The sequence below is a fragment of the Paralichthys olivaceus genome, chromosome 19, assembly GCF_024713975.1.
Source record: "Paralichthys olivaceus isolate ysfri-2021 chromosome 19, ASM2471397v2, whole genome shotgun sequence".
Lineage (NCBI taxonomy): Eukaryota > Metazoa > Chordata > Actinopteri > Pleuronectiformes > Paralichthyidae > Paralichthys > Paralichthys olivaceus.
Window position 1 is genome coordinate 4,285,350 of NC_091111.1, and position 16,173 is coordinate 4,301,522.

Sequence of the window (16,173 nt, forward strand, 5' to 3'; positions counted from 1 at the left end):
AATTAAGATCAAGCCTCAGCCATGTTTCTAGTATTGGTTAAAAAAAGAAAAAAGAAAACTTTTTGGAAACAAGCTATTCTAAAATGTTCCAGCTACAGAGACTGCTCCGCAAAACAAGTGATGGCAGAAAAATCGTTTTAATTGGATGAAAACACAGGAGAAGGACAGACAAGACGAGAAGCCCCACACAACCGCAGAGCATGGTGCTTGCAAAACCCAGAAAAACAGAATTATTCACTGACGTTAACATGGCTGCCTCCTTCTTCCAGAGCTTGTTTGACTTTTCAACTTCAGTGTTTTATAAAATAGAGACCTAAGGACTTTTAGAGAATTGAGAATTACGGTGCTCTATGGACTGGGTGGGACAACAACCTGTTGCTTCATGCAACATTATTGTTGTGCCTGGGGTGAAGAATGCTGAAAGGATTGTACCCTGGATAGGAAAAAAAAACTTATGTAATGGAGTCATCGCCATGGAGGTTTGCTTTATATTGAATGTGAGCCAGGTGGAACATAATAAAAGAACTGTAAGAGACTGTCAAAATGACACAAATACATGCTATTTAAAAAAAGAAAAAAAAGAAAAAGAAACTTCAGGAGACTATTAAGTCTACAGTTTCAACTTGAGCAGCTGGCATGGGAAGAGTCAGCAATCCTTGCATCAACTCTTTCAGTATTAGGGCAATGTGTGGAAACACGAGACGAAGAGCACTTTCCAACCCTGACCTCTGATGCTGCAGCTCAAGCTACAAGAGGCTCAGCAGGCGCCTGGTTCCACACCGTGCCTGAAGGAGCCGCAGTGGAAAAGGATCGGCGACAACCAGAGGGAAATCCTCCACCCACTAAAACCTCATTCAAAGCTAAGGCTAGAAAAAATGATGGACTGCACTTACCACTTAGACTCTAAGACACTCACCCACAATATAGAACAGAGTTTTGAATACATCTTGTATCATATCAAAACCATTACATTACCTTCTGAAGTATGTGGCTATGTCTATGTCGCTCGTTATCTGTATTAAAAATAACTGGATTTCACTCATTTTTGCAGCTAATCAAGAATAGACAGGAAATACTGATCAATGGTTCAAACGCTCAGAGAGAGAAACTGGACTTCAAACTAAATATTTTGGGACTCACACCTACCCAAGAAGTGAGAAAGCTTAAAGGGACTTTTGACTTTGATTTCAAAGTTCTTGTGCAGGCCGGGGTCTTGCAAAAACAGCACTTTTATCATTTTAAGGATAATTTAAAATTCACTTAATGAAGAAGCTTACACATACTGACAGAACACAACCCAGCCACACATACACACATAGAGGTTATAGGTGATGAGAAGATAAGAAGGTTTGACAGGAGGGGATAAGACTGAGAAACTATATCCCCTGCCTTTGACGCCAGTCCAGGAAAGAACAGGTAGCTAACGACAAGGTTCTGATAGGACCTTGAGTGTGTCAGAAGTCCCTGCCGAACAACAGGCCATTCAAAGCCAACATATGGTCCACATCACCAATTACCAAGGTGTGCGTCGATAGGGAGAAGATGAAGAGAGTGGTAGCCACAGAGGGAGTTTAAATACGGACAGATGAGGAGAGGGGGACTTTTAACCAATTTAGAGTAACAACCTCAAGTCAAAGGAACGTTTTCAAGCTAGTACAATCGTTCAATGTTCCTCTCCAGCTAATTTTCCCAAATAAAAACAAAAGTATTTATACATACCATTAGTGTACCAGCAAGGAAACAACTACTCAAATCCTCACAATTTTTGCATCTTGGCATATGGAGTGTGATGCAACCTTGTTTTAAAATGAGTTTTTAATCAAGGGCATATTCTCTATTTTTTCAAGTATGACTTTTTGCTCCATGCATGTTGACTATGTCTCCCACGTGGTCAAACAAATGTAAAGGAATCGATCTATCACATGGTCATAAATCAAGTTTGAAGTCACTGACACAGACATTAAGATACAAGATTACAATATAATTGAGCCTTGACTATTCATCTGCTAACTGCTGCTTCTTCCAAGACAGTTTCTGTGTGTTTTATTTTAGGTTTGCATGGGACCTTCTAGAAGAGAAAACAGCAGGAAGTTGAATAGAGTACATAAGATCATGGTCCTTGTAGTGGAAAATAGGAAAATCTTCATCGCAAGAAGAAATTGGAGGATGGGATTAATAGGATGAAGCTATAGCCGTTTTCAGATATGAGCTGCAGGTAAATTCTGTGTTCAATCCTCCAGACTTTATCCAGTTTGCGTTTCACACATGCTTGACGCAGCAGGAGTTTCTCTGCACAGATGTGTTCACAACAGCATCAAACCCTCTGCATTATTCAGGCGAGAGGTGTTGCAGGAGGCAGAGGCAGGAAGTGGCGTTTTAATCCCACTGCATAGAATTTTTGCATCGGTTTTGGCGATCATCTCCATAAACTCCCCTGACATCTTTGCCTGTGTCTTCAATGTGTGTGTCACCGCTTTTTCACAGGGAGATATTTGTTTACTTTTCGTTTTTTTTTATTTTTGCTTCTTACTCCTGTTGTCCATGTCACACTCTCCTGACTTTCTATAGACTTTATACTAAGAGGCCATGCAGAGAAAGTCTTCAAATAATCTGGAGCCTCCCACTTGGACTCCTCTGGTGAAAATACGGAGGATCTAAGTTCAGTGCATGTTTGAAAGCAGCTTAAGAGATATGTAGGATAAGGAAAACAAAGGGGCAAAATTTCAAAAATGAAGTGGGGCATAACATTTGTTATCAAGGTTCTTGATAATGTGGAAGATTATTATCCTAATCCCTCAAACATCTAATGTGTTGTGTACTACAAAAATGTGGAAATAGTGTGTTGCAGTGGAAAAGCCTTCATGCTGATTTTGTCCTAGACTGACCCTAATTATTTGGCATGCAATGATCTTGCAGACAATTCCAATCAACCCTGGGTCAGTGTTAGACCCCGGCCAAACAAGTGAACACCAATTAACCCAATGGCTCGAGTCACAGTCTGTTCTCATTTCCAAAGGAGTCACTCAAATTCTGGAGTCAAATCGAGGAATCTGCCTCCCAATGCCAAACTCCCTTTAAGAAGCTAAACTTTAGCAATCACCCTATCCCACAAGGCTAACTCAAGCTGCTGGTTTCACAAGGAGAGGGTTAAAAAAAAAAAAAAAAAAAAAAAAAAGTTAAACGGAACCTACTCCCCAAATTCCTATCTTTCCACAATTCTGTAAAATGTTCCCTTTGAGCCTGTGAAGACACAAACAATCTGTTGATTCAGTGGTAGAATCCTTTTCCTTAAGCCGCTATTTGCTTTAGCTGCGATGACACAAGAGGAGGAATTTGAGCAATGCCTGTGTAACATAGACTCATTTCCTCTGAGTGAGAGCAATCTCCAGACAGAAAAGACATCACTGAAGTCTGGTTTATTCCCGGGCCTCTGGCTCCAGGTTAGCAAGTGTCCAGACATGTTACACACTGATGTCTCTGTCATGGGGCACTCTGTTGTATGCATTCCCTCACATATACAGCTAAGCTAATGATGCATTCATTCTACTATTAATAACCGGTAGCAAACATGTAATTTCATGATGCACTCATAGACAGAAACACTCAGAATCAGTCCAAAAAGTTTTTTTCCAGTGACCTCATCAGATACAGCAAGGATAAAAGGCATTCACTCATCACTTATTTGTTTTGACTGAATGATGGTTTGGAACCAAACCATTATTTATCAAGACGATAAATATACCTGACTGGCTCTGGAGCAAGATCTTTGAGCACACTCAAATCCCTCTTATTATTTTTAGTTGCACCTCAAAGACTACCATCTTCGTCTGAACAAATGAAAAGCTCATCAGATTGTAAGGGATCAAAGCAGCCTCATAAGAGCACCACTTTCAAGTAGACAATGAAAAGTGTGAAAAGCAAAGAGCACGATCTCTCTGATGAAATCAACTCAAACTCAAGCAGCCTTGAGAAAGCTTTGCTTGTTCAATAGGGGATCAATGCCAAGAAATGCAATGCTTTGCCTTTAACACTCAGTCTCCCTTTGATTTCCCATCATATTTTCCACTGGCAGGTCAATGACATGTCGTGAATTTACATGCTAGGAGAATGCTATGTGTAGTTTAAAAAGGCACTGAAGGATGCCTTTTTTCTCAAGTGCTCCAAAGTCAAGGAAAAGATAAATGGAACGGACTGTGTAGGCAGATTAGCAATCTTTGCGCTTCATGGATGCCGGCCAAGAAGTATGTACCCTGCTCCTCTCTCCATTTGTTTCCTTTTTTTCCGCTCTGCGATTTCATGCCAGATACGTAAAGTACACAGGAGCTTATACGGGGCAAGTCAGAATTTAAAAGCCAAAAAAGACAAATTAAACCTGTATCAGATGACATAGGGATATCAACATGAGAAATCTCCAGTGATGAAAGCAGTGTGGAGAGTGAATCAGAAGAGGCAACAGCAAGATGAAAATAGGCTATGGTAATGCGGACTAAACAAATTAAATAATCATTGGGTGAAGGAGTTGGTGTTAAAAGGGAAGAATGAACTTAAAAAGTAGAGTCAGCCCTCAGAATTAATCAAATTACAGACTATATAAACTGCCTCACTGAACCTACCTTTAAAATATAGGAATAATATAATCACAATAATAACACATTTTAACCAAAGTGCAAACATCTGCAGGCAAGTGTGCATCCACCCACACATACACCTGTCACCTCTTTCTTCTGTGTGTGGACAACTCACTCAATATTTCAACATGTTACCATTTTAAGAGAGTTGGGAGAAACAGCTTTATAGAGATCACAAAATAAATAATTCTTAGAAAACTAGTGGTAGCCCAACAAGACACTGGCTTGAGGCCTTAGCCAGAAGTTAATTAATCACCTGATATTATCAATAAATGAATTATTAACATGCAACTATTTGCTCGGTAAACAATAAATGACCTTAATTTAAATACATTTTCAAACAGCAGTACCTTCACAAAAGTCACACAGAATCTGCATAGTTCCGAAGATAGTGTTCTGACACCTGGAGAGAACTAGTTAAGAAGGTTTCTTTTGTTTATATTTCAGTTTTTTTTTTTTTTGTGAAATGACAAATGGGCATCAGAGCAGGCCAGAGCACACAAGCCGGCAGCCTTGCAGCTGTTCCTGTGTGCCTTACTATCGTCACTGTTTGTGTTCCCAGGAGAGGTGGACAAAGCGCTTCCAGGTCGCCCGCTAACCTGCCTTCTCATTACCAAAGGTCAGCCTGCTGGAACACAATGGTGACCTCTCATGCCAAAGGTTACTTGGAGAGGAGAAGGCTGGGGAAAAGGAGGGGCGGGTAAGGAGGAAAGAGAGGCGTGGGGAAGATGATCTAGAGTTAAAACCAAGAACAATTCTCCTACCTCACCCCTCACATTAATTAAACCTCATCATCAATCTTGGGACTAGTTCATTGTGGATTCAAACTTTTGTGTGACTTTCTGGAGGTCAAACCGAGCAAACAATCAGATCTAAATTCTGCAAATGAGGCCTCTTTAGGGCTCTAATGTGTGGGTTCTCTTGTATCACTTCCTCCTGGTTCCAGGTTAAGTGTTTGGCATTTGGCACAGGCTGGGTGAATGCCTATAGATGGCATTGCTTGCTCTTAGATCACAGCAAGCTCATTAGCTCTGGCCCGCTGTTGCATTCACTCAAACCAGACCAAAGACGTGATCCGGTGGAAATTCAAAGAGGGCCAGAGGAAGGAGGGGGGAGGGGGATAAAGGAGCAGATATGTTTCCTTGGATAAGGCAGAGCCTAAAAATGACTTCCTGTATTTAGCGTGGAAAACAAAATAGAGGGGCACCATGGACTGTGGTGCGAACACAAGTGCTATTCTAAAGGACACAACATAATCCATTGTTATGGTTACATACAGTAGACATGAGGATGACAGGGTCAGTGAATGTTGGGGGTTACAACATCTGGATCTCATAGTGCATGCCTCTGGAGTTTCTGACAGCCACCCCCCCCCCCAAAAAAAGCTGCTCCCTCTCCTCTTGTTTGCGTCTTCCTCCCTCCTTTTCCTCCATCCTTGAAACCTTTACTCCTCACCTTCAGGGCCATGTGAAAACTCCCAATTATCAGAAACACGAGAACTGCTAACGACTGAACATGAAGTTGGAATATGCTAAAACACAAGAGTCCTTACCAAGGGCCATGTTGAAATGTGATTGAATGCGTCAGCAGGTAGTAAAAGCCCCCATCCCCTTAAGATCAATGTAATTATGAAAGCTTTACAGTGAGGACTTTCCTGACTGGGTAGGGACCGGCGACAGGAGGAGGAGGGGGCTGCCAGCATTATGCTCCACCAACAGAGACCCCTTTTAACCCAACAAGTGGAGAACAAGCAAGGTCTTCCAGCTGCCTTCCATCAGCAGCTATAGCAGACACGGGAAAGAAAGACGGGACGAAAGAAAAGAGGTTTGTAACACCTGCAACAGGGTGCCAGCAAATATTCCTAGGTCCTCCGGCCCCTTGGTGATTCACTATAAATCCTTGTGATTTGCTACAGTAGCAGGCCTAAGTGCCACTTAAATCAAACCCCAAAGGGGAAGTTGTTGTGACCTCCGAGCTTTGGAAATGTAATTTAGGCCCAAGTGATTTTTACAAAAACAAAGCTAGCTCTGTTTCTCTAATAAGAGACGATGGAAGAAGGAAGGGTGTGATGGACGTGAGCGTGACAGCAGGTTTGCAATAATAAGCCATTATTGGAAGGATTTAAGAGAATTAGGAGAAATAACTCTTGGTTATTAAAGCTGTTTGGTAAACCTCAACTAATTAGCCACTATACTTTAGTATTCTGGGAAGACACACGCACCAAAACAAGACACAGATGTTTATACAAGAGCTAAGCCAATGTTTTCATATAGATGATGGGAAAACTGCATTTGTAGCGTCTGTTTTTGCTCTGAAATCAAAATCTGCACCAATCCATTTATCATGTTTTCAAAGCATCTCCCACTGGACAGCATCTCCAAAAAGTGGCAGCAAAGATGGGAAAGGGGGTTTTACGTTTTAAATCAGACTCAAAGCACGTCAATGAAAAATCCACCCACCCATGACATGCTTGGGTAATCACAACATCAACCTGAACCACAGTGAGTCACTAAATGAGAAGGTGATTGAACCCAGGCACAAAAACTCCACAAATCACAATTAAGTTCACCAAAAGAAGCAGCAGGCCTGACAGAAGGACACCGTCAACAGAGGTCTATAAACCTGCTGTGCTTACGGTTACTGAAGGGATGGCACAGCTCAGGTCAAAGCTGCCAAGGTATTGTTGACAGCTGACAGAGACCAGACCCAAGTGCGCACTGGGACTTGCAAGAGTGCAACCAGTATTTCAACATATAATCTGAGAGTATGAATACACCACTACTTTTAGACTCCTGCAGTCAATTTATTATTTTTTCTAATCGATTTTGCTCTGATAGCATATAAACCAGGTGACAGGAGATACAGCAGCACATTTTTTTCATTTTGCATTTTCCACCTCAATCCGCAAACTTGATATGATAATGGTAGTTTTAATGAAAATAGGTGCACAGACCATTTCTTTTTGTGCATATGTAACTTCAATGTTTATTTTATTTGGCACAGCTATTAAAGCCACTGTTATGTTTAGTCAGTCAGTCGGTCAGACCACTTTGGGCCACTTGGTCTGCGGCTGCTATGATACTCTTACAGTGTGCTCCTTTCACATATTGTATTGCATGCAGAATATAACCCTGTTTTTAATGGTATGAACTATATATTTAAATGTACAGTATACAGTACACAGATTGGTGAAAATACTAAATATGCAGCAGGGTAGGCTTGATAAAATTGCTTGACTATTGACTGTGTTGTTGATATAGAGCACTGTCCATGAGACATGATAATGAAATAGAAATAAAGACACCACAAATCACAGAATATTCACTTCTATTAGCTGATAGGTACCGATTCAATATGTATTGCAATTTTTAAGTTAAGTATCTTAGAAGGTGCATGACCCCATAAAAGTGACAGATTTGCTGAGGAACACTGGCATATCACAAACCTACAATGGGCTTGGTAAAACAACAGCTTAGCAACTTGAAAAATAAATGTTTTGAAGTTTGACTTTTGTCTCTCTTTGCCCCCTACATTCAGTAATTCTCACTGAAGCTCAGAAGCCCCCACAATCCCTACTATGACTTCAATGCATGATCATGATCTGTAAGTTGGTTTAAAAAAATACATTCAACAGTGTAGCCCTTTTCCTTTCTTTCTTACGTATCATTGATTTTCTGCTGTGAGGAAACAAATGTGCAGCCCAGAGGGACCGGTCTGACATCACCAGACCTCAACCCTTCATCTCAAACACACAAAAACATACCGCTGCTAGAACAGAATGCATTTACATCCAACAAATGCAATAAGAGGCTCCAAGGACAGTAAGACAACAGTGCATTCCTTCTCTCTCACACACACAAGTAGTCAAACACTACACAGTAAAATGCTCTTGAGCTGGCCTTGACAGCTGAGGACATCGTGTGAGGGGGCTCAAGTCTGCACTGGCAGCCAGAGATGATCAAGAGTAAAGTCCTACAGGGTGACGTGGGACTTGGACATCCTTGCCAAGAGTTGTGTGCATTCATCTGCACATGTATGGGCTCCGACGCTTTGGGGAGAGAGTTATCTGGCTTCAAGCCCCATGTCCTTATAGACCTTACTGTCTAAAGGAGACAGGAAACAACTGACTGGTTCGAGGTCCAAAGCCACTATAAAGAGGAAGTGATCCCTGTTATACTTTTACTTTAAAAGTAAGGGTCTGTTAAGTTACTCTCTGAAACCAAATGATATAAAAACAGTGAAACATGAAAATGCCAATACACAATTTATGATCCAAACATTACATTTGGAGAAGGTCTTTCTGGAAAAACATTTCAAAACAAATTTAAATTAGAAATGTAAAATGTAAAAAAAAAAAAAGCTTGTTTTGTAAGTATTGATGAACAAAGAAATCCCCTTAAAAGACCTACAGAAGAGACAGTAATTGACACAGGTATAACAGTCATACAGCAACACATAATAAATACATATTAAATAAAAACAATACAAATAAACTTTTTTTTGCCAAGACTTCAATCCAAACACTAACCACATAGCTTAAGCAGTCCGGTTTCAAAATTTACTTTAATAATATCCTCTGATATATTTCACGTTGAAGTCTTCAAGATAATGTGGCATTTCTACGGGTATTACCTACACCAAGGAGCTTATGTTTCCACCCCGTGTATGTTTGTTTGTCAGCAAGTTTACACAAAAACTACTGAACAGATTTTCACAAAACTTGATAGAATGATTGAACATGAGCTTTGAAATAACCCATTACATTTTGACATGCATCCAGGATTTATTTTATCACTTTCTCGTTGCCAGATAGTGCAGGATTCTTTTTACATTTCCATCAATTTCTCAGGGAATGCAAAAAAACCTTGATGAAAAAAAATCTGGCATATTTAAGGGACTTGTGAGTATGTGAATTTGGTACAGATGCAAATACAAATCTGCATTTATTGAATTTCCATGATGGATTTGTTGCAGAATTTAAGGGTGCTGTTGAGCCTTTGGCAGTGGTATAAACTCTACTGAGTCATTCTAATGAAATGGCTGTTTTTGTCCAATTTTAGAGTTAATTGAGGTGGGTTTTAGACTATTGGTTAAAAAAAAAATGGAAAAATTGGAATTATTAACGATTAAGATCATTGTCAGTTACAGATCTCCAACAAAAATAAAAGATGGAGGGAAATAAAGACATCGAAGCTGCTCAGTTGTGTACTTGGAGGTCAGGCCTGTGTTAAAAAACAGCTCTGTATATCTTGCCTCCACACAATCATGCAGCGCGGACCACAGAGCCCATATAGAGGGGATTGAGGAGTTGCCAAGAACCCGAGGTAGCGCCATTAGTAAATATACGCGCACTCTGGAGCCAGCCCTGCACTCTCTGCCAGAACCCTCAGCTCACCACAGCAGCGAGCCTGAGACTGGCCAGGGTCACAGTCAGCCACTCAGAGCTCTGCTCTGCTCATAGAGCTGCTGTGTCCACCAGGAATCCAAAACAAAAAAAAAAGCATGAGAGGAACTCTACTAAAAACAGAGCGCTTTGAAGTGCTGTGTCCCTTATGGGTTCCTATTCAATCTACACCACCCCACCGCTACAAAGGACTCTGCCATGAAAATGCAAGCCAAATGTAGCTGTAGTTAATGACATGTATGGGTGTGGGTATGAGTGTTTACATCCGTATGTGTGTGTGTGTGTGTGTGTGTGTGCACCATATGTGATTGTCTGCATGCAGGTGTGTCCATATAACTTTATCAAATAGGCATTCAGCAGAGTGAGCATGCTATTTATCAACTGCTATCCACATAACACAAGGGGAAGTTGTTGGCTGAGAAAGTAACTTATCTGGTTCCTCAGTAGGAGGCTAAACATGCAAAAGTATAAAAACAGAAATCAAAGTTTATGTGAAAAACTTTTAACATAATTAAATTATTTACGCAATGACATTTTTGCAAAAGTAATGCCTGCCACTCTCAAGGGGGCGGAGAGGAGAAGGGGAGCACTCAGCGCAGAGCAAGATAACATGAAGATAAGAAGGTTGACGTGAATGACAGAGAGAAGAAAAGAGAGATATACAGGATAGAGATTAGAAGAGGAAAATAGAGAGGGATGGAGGGACAAAGAAAAGGAGGGAGTCATGTTGAAATGCTCTGTTTGGCAGCAGCTCTACATTTTGTCCAGTTTGTGATTGGGCTCAAGCTTCACCAAGATCTTCAACAAGTGAAACAAAAGAAATGGACGAGGACCCCCTTCCTCTCCATTACGCCATCTGTACATATCAATCCACCTCTGTACGGTGACCCAAACAGCAAGCCCCCCAGGGTCAGCTGCTTGGGACTGGGCCAAGATTTATCCATCCCTGGCCTTCCTCCGCCCCTCCCTGGGATCACCCTCACAAACCCTCCCTGGTTTGTGTCAGTCTAATGAACAGACTCCTAACTGCAGTCCAGCAAAGGAGCAGATGGATCCCTGGGACGATTTACAGCACAGCACGTGGAGTGAGAAGATGAAGGAGAGAAGAGGCCAGTTAAGTTGCAAAGGGGAGTTTAAAAAAAAAAGCTCTCTTCAGAATGTCCTGACCGGGGAACCCAAAATATGCCTCACATTTGCACATTTTTCCAATTTATCTCTTATTGAATTAAGGCCTCAGACTGCTGGACGCCTTTAAGGAGAATATACCAGAGGAGGAAGAGAAAGACAAAGTGAGAGAGAGATACGTGTCAGAAGAAGCACTAGATCTGTGCTATTCCTCCTTAAACAGCTTCCTCGTGAGAATGATGGGTAATATATATGATGATGATGATGGTAGTGGTGGTGGTGGGAGCACGGCCTACTCTGAAGATGCAGTCGCACTGAAACCCCCATTAAATCTTCATGCTTCATGATACATTGACTGCCAACTTCAGCCAACAGGAAAAGTTTTACTCGTATTAAACCTCATGTAAAACTTTTTCATTTACATGAGGTTTCAATCAACAAATTATAATTTATATTTATTATTCAGTGCTGGCCTCAGTTTATCCCACTGGTCCCACAAGCAGGGAGGGAACAGGGGAGCCTCCACAAGAGAGGGGTTAGTAAAAATTAACGGGAGAATTTAGGGATTTGGGCTCGTTACAGGCAAAACATAGACATGAGGCTTCTAGGGCAGTCACTTTTTATTTGAAATTCAAACATTCATTCAAATGTCAGGGGAAAAGGTTTGTGTTCGACCATTAATTATGAGTCTAGAGATGCATCAGACTGTCTGAAGTAGTTTGTCTCCTGATCCAGCAGAGGGTGATCACTGTCAGCTTGACCTATTGCATGCCCTCTTGACCTATCAGTAAAAAAGTGAGTAATGTTTCATGCTATGAAAATGGAGGACACTGGCAAGCAAAGCCGCCTGAAGGGACAATAACGACACCTGAGCTTCTTAAAGCCGCATGTGTTACGGATTGTACACTGTAGACAGCTAAGTAACAGTCAAAGGTGAGGCTATTTGTCATCTTACCATGCAACTCTCTTATAAGAAATTATTCATTGCATTAAAATAAAAACAATACAGTACGATAATGTCATGAGAATTTGCTTTGATGACATTTCTAACACAGGACAGACGTGAAACTGAAAAAGACAAAACATATGATCTCAAGTTTAAAAAGAGGAGTAACGCATGTAGAGGACACAGATGAAGATGTCAACCTGGAAAAACAAGATTTGAGAGCTTTTGAGGATTATGATAACAAAATAAGAATTAGTTTTAGTTGTAAGGGAGAATTTCTATGTTTTGTGCTATTGTTTTCAGAGGCAACACATTTATATTATAAAAAATAGAAAGGATGATCAATTATAATAATTAGGATTGAAGTTATTTCAGGGTGGTTTCTAAAGAAAGAAGATGAAAACAAAAAAAGAAGAATAAGAAGCACAAGGTGCTATCTCTTCATAGATTGTCGAACAATTCTTTCCTGTGGAAGTAGTGACATGGAACGCGGACAACTCAAGACAACAGTTCATGGCAAACCGCTTGTTGAATGTACCAATGTTTTGGCTGTGGCGAAAGAAGCCAGAGAAGGAAAATAGTTTGTTCTGTAGGGGTTAGGATAAGCCAGTTCTCCATCTGTGATCATTACGGCCCAGTTTTCCATCCATGCTGCCTCTCAGCTCTGTCACAGGGGCACACTCTCAGGTATTATAGGTCTCTACAGCGTCCAGTCGCCAAATTTAACTTTGGGGCTCAGAGCAAAGGCTTCAGTCATATAATGCAGGCATTGTGTGAGCTGCCTGAGAATGACAAGAGCGTCACAGAATAGACAATAGAGACTTTCAAAAGAGTAAAATATTAAGTTCACAGTTGCATTATTGTGCCCATTGGCCCAAAAGTAAGAAGGGCACAGAGGAGTGGCTGATCTTTTAAATTCCTTATTTTCTAACATTTTCCTTCCTTCAGTATTTGTAATATCCTGGAGGGAAGTAACACCTTCACTCTTTTTTGTCCTTCACATGCATCAATTCAATATTTTGTTTAACTGCAATGATTTTTTTAGTGGGCGGGCCGACACAGTCAGGGTCACGTCTGTAATGATTAAGTGGTTCGGGCGATTTGGTGTGAATCATTAACAGAATTTGAACTTGCCCTGTCCATCAGCATTGAGAAGGTCGACCGTGCACTGCGTGAAGGGCAGCTGTATTCTGTGCCATTTATACAACAATAAGTTCCAGTGGTTAATGGGATTGCATGTGAGAGTTATAACGTAAGAGACAACAAGCATGAAAAAGAAAAAGTAATGAGACTGACTGCAAATAAATGTGGTGTGAAAGATAATAATTCAACACCACTCTTTCAGGTTGGGTAACAATAGAAAGAATGGAGAATTGTGGATTCAGACACATTCGATTTCAGAGACCTGCTGGTGAATCATTCATCATCCATGAGCTTCTTTGCCAACTGCAGTGCCAATCCTTACTGAACACTTAGCAGCAGTTGGTAGCAGATTTCTTCGTACCAGAGGAAAACTCTGGCTCCTTAGTCTAAACCCATTGTCAGACATTAACTCCTGAAATCCTAATGATAATCTTTGACATTTGAGGATTGCAGCAGAAGATTCTCCGGTCAGAAGCGTCCACAACAACACAGGTGCTTCAGTAGAGACTGCAGGAGGCAACACTTTTTTTGTTTACAGTACACTACATACATATTTTAAATTTTCCAGTTTCGCATACATCGCGATTTAGAAATGTCATCAACACATTCACTCACTTGCTGTTCAATCTCAGCGCTCACTCAGACATCCAGAGTTTTTACTAGGGGGGCTTTTTGTGTTCTCACATACAGCCCCTCCAAATAATTTCAGGTGATTAAAAAGTTCAATACATGTCTGAAAGCATCTTGTGTATTTTCTTTTCTTTGATTATTTATGTGAAAAAATTCATGGAGGACAAGTTGCCGGACTACCATAATGTAGTTCTAGCAATTTGAAAGGAAGTCACAATTGGATTGGTCATGAAAACTGCCACCCCCCAACCACAAACACACTGATAATACACTCATGTAATCCCACCCAACAGCCAATTGTTCCACATTTGTGTTGCATGTTTCTGGCCAAAGAATTATTAAATATAAGTTAACACTGTTTGTGTACCTTCACTTTGACTTTTCAATCTCAGCCAAGAAAAAAGAAAACTGAACCATTAACAAGAAACAACAGATGAATTCAGCAACAGAATCCATTCACCTCATAATTACATCTATTAGCTATAAACTAAAAAAAACATGTTGGAGCAGCTGAACGCACCCTGAAAAGCAATCTCCTCCAATTTTACCAGGAGGATTCAGAGATGCTCAGACAAGGTCTGGCCTGCATGGTATAACCAAGAATAAAAGAAAATGAGCTAGTTACATTAATCCAATTTTATATGCCAAAGTCAACTAAACTCTCGGTGCAGCCAGTAAAACCTGTCATCACTTGACTTTTGTCAGTGCTCAGAAAAGCAGGACAGAATCCTGTGACATCTTTTTTTCCCTTTTCTTAATTTTTTTAGCATCTAGCAGTGTTTGAACTGTGCCAACTGGACAAGAACAGGTTATTGATTTGCATGGTGTCTCTGGTTTGTCCAACAGGAAATTACTTTTCTTCATAAAGGGAAAAAAGGTCGTTAAATGTTTTTAACTTGGTCGTTCTTTGGAGGAAATCTGTGCTACGTTAAGTGACCGAGACAAAAGTCTGGTGGAAATCAGAGGTTGTGTGTTGAAGAGAGTCCCTGAGACTGAGTGGCGAGTTACATCTTCCATATGTCCGGCGTTACTCAACATTGGCTAGCAGCGGTTCCTATGGGAGGGAGCCCTTTCAACCATTCCAAGCTAATGGGCTGAAAGAGAGCAAGACTTCAGGGCACCTTTGCTGTATCGTCTGTGTGGTGTGAGAAACAGGAAGGTGGTAGGAGTAGAGACTGGCAGAGGTGGGAATGATTCAACAGTGCTGAGAAGAGGAGACAATCAACATCTCTGTTCCTTCATCCCTGCATTATGCAAAACATATTTAATGCACTACAATGGATTCTTTCTTGATATTGTTTTTAATGGCATTCCTCCACATAAGTCTTTGATTTTCTCCATTTGCAAATCCAAGGTGAAGGTGACGCTGTCCATCTACACCGCCCAGGGAGAACTTCCCGCCCCTTTTAATCAGAGCAGTGACATTACGTCAAGCTGAGATGGTTGAGATGAGACAGAGGTGACCTGTGTGCTTTACCTCCGTCTGGCAATGACATCATCATGACATGACTCGCACATCTGCAATCTAACCTTCAAAATGTGCAACATAGAAATAGTGCAATGTAAAGAATTTAATATCAGGTAAATGGTTAAATGTGCTCCCAGTAAAACTACACGCACCCATCATGGACTGGTTTTACTCTCTTAACTGTGCAATATTCATTCTGTCTGTGCAATACAGCGGTTCATGTGCAATCCATTCACTGTACATATTCTCACACTTGTTTATTGGTTTTTATTCCATTCATATTTTTCTACACTTAGGTATTGCATATTACAGATGCCTATTTTTGACTCTTGCTGCTGTAATATTGCAAATGTACCCTTTATGGGACTAATAAAGGATTATCTTAACCTGTCCAGTGTGTACACCACCTCTTGCCCGATGTCAGCTAGGATTGGCTCCAGCTCCCCGTGACCCTCAAAAGGATAATCGATAATGAGAATGGATGGATGGACATGCTGGATAAGAATATTTGTAAAGTAATGTCTGAGCCTCTCATGGAATGTATATGAAGTTGGATGACGCACGCTGAATTCCTCCCTGAGACTGACTTGCAATTGGTCAAGCACATGAATTGGCGCGACCTTGACCAATCGTGAGTCAGTCTCAGCTGTCAATCTCTATGTTTCACCCTGTTTACATAGCATCAAATAACAAATGACCAGCCACCAGGGGGTGATCAAGTTGATTTGGCTTCATTTTTGGGGCTCTGTCATGTTGTCGATCTTATCATACATTCTAAAGTCCCCCCTTACAACTTCACAATCATTCAGCCCTATATATAATAAAGAGA

General features: G+C 40.8%; 1 protein-coding gene across 3 annotated transcripts in view; it reads right to left on the reverse strand.

Annotated features, from left to right (window-relative positions):
• disp1 (dispatched homolog 1 (Drosophila)) overlaps window positions 1–16,173 on the reverse strand; it is an 89,037-nt gene that overhangs the window by 58,152 nt on the left and 14,712 nt on the right. The window lies entirely within an intron of this gene.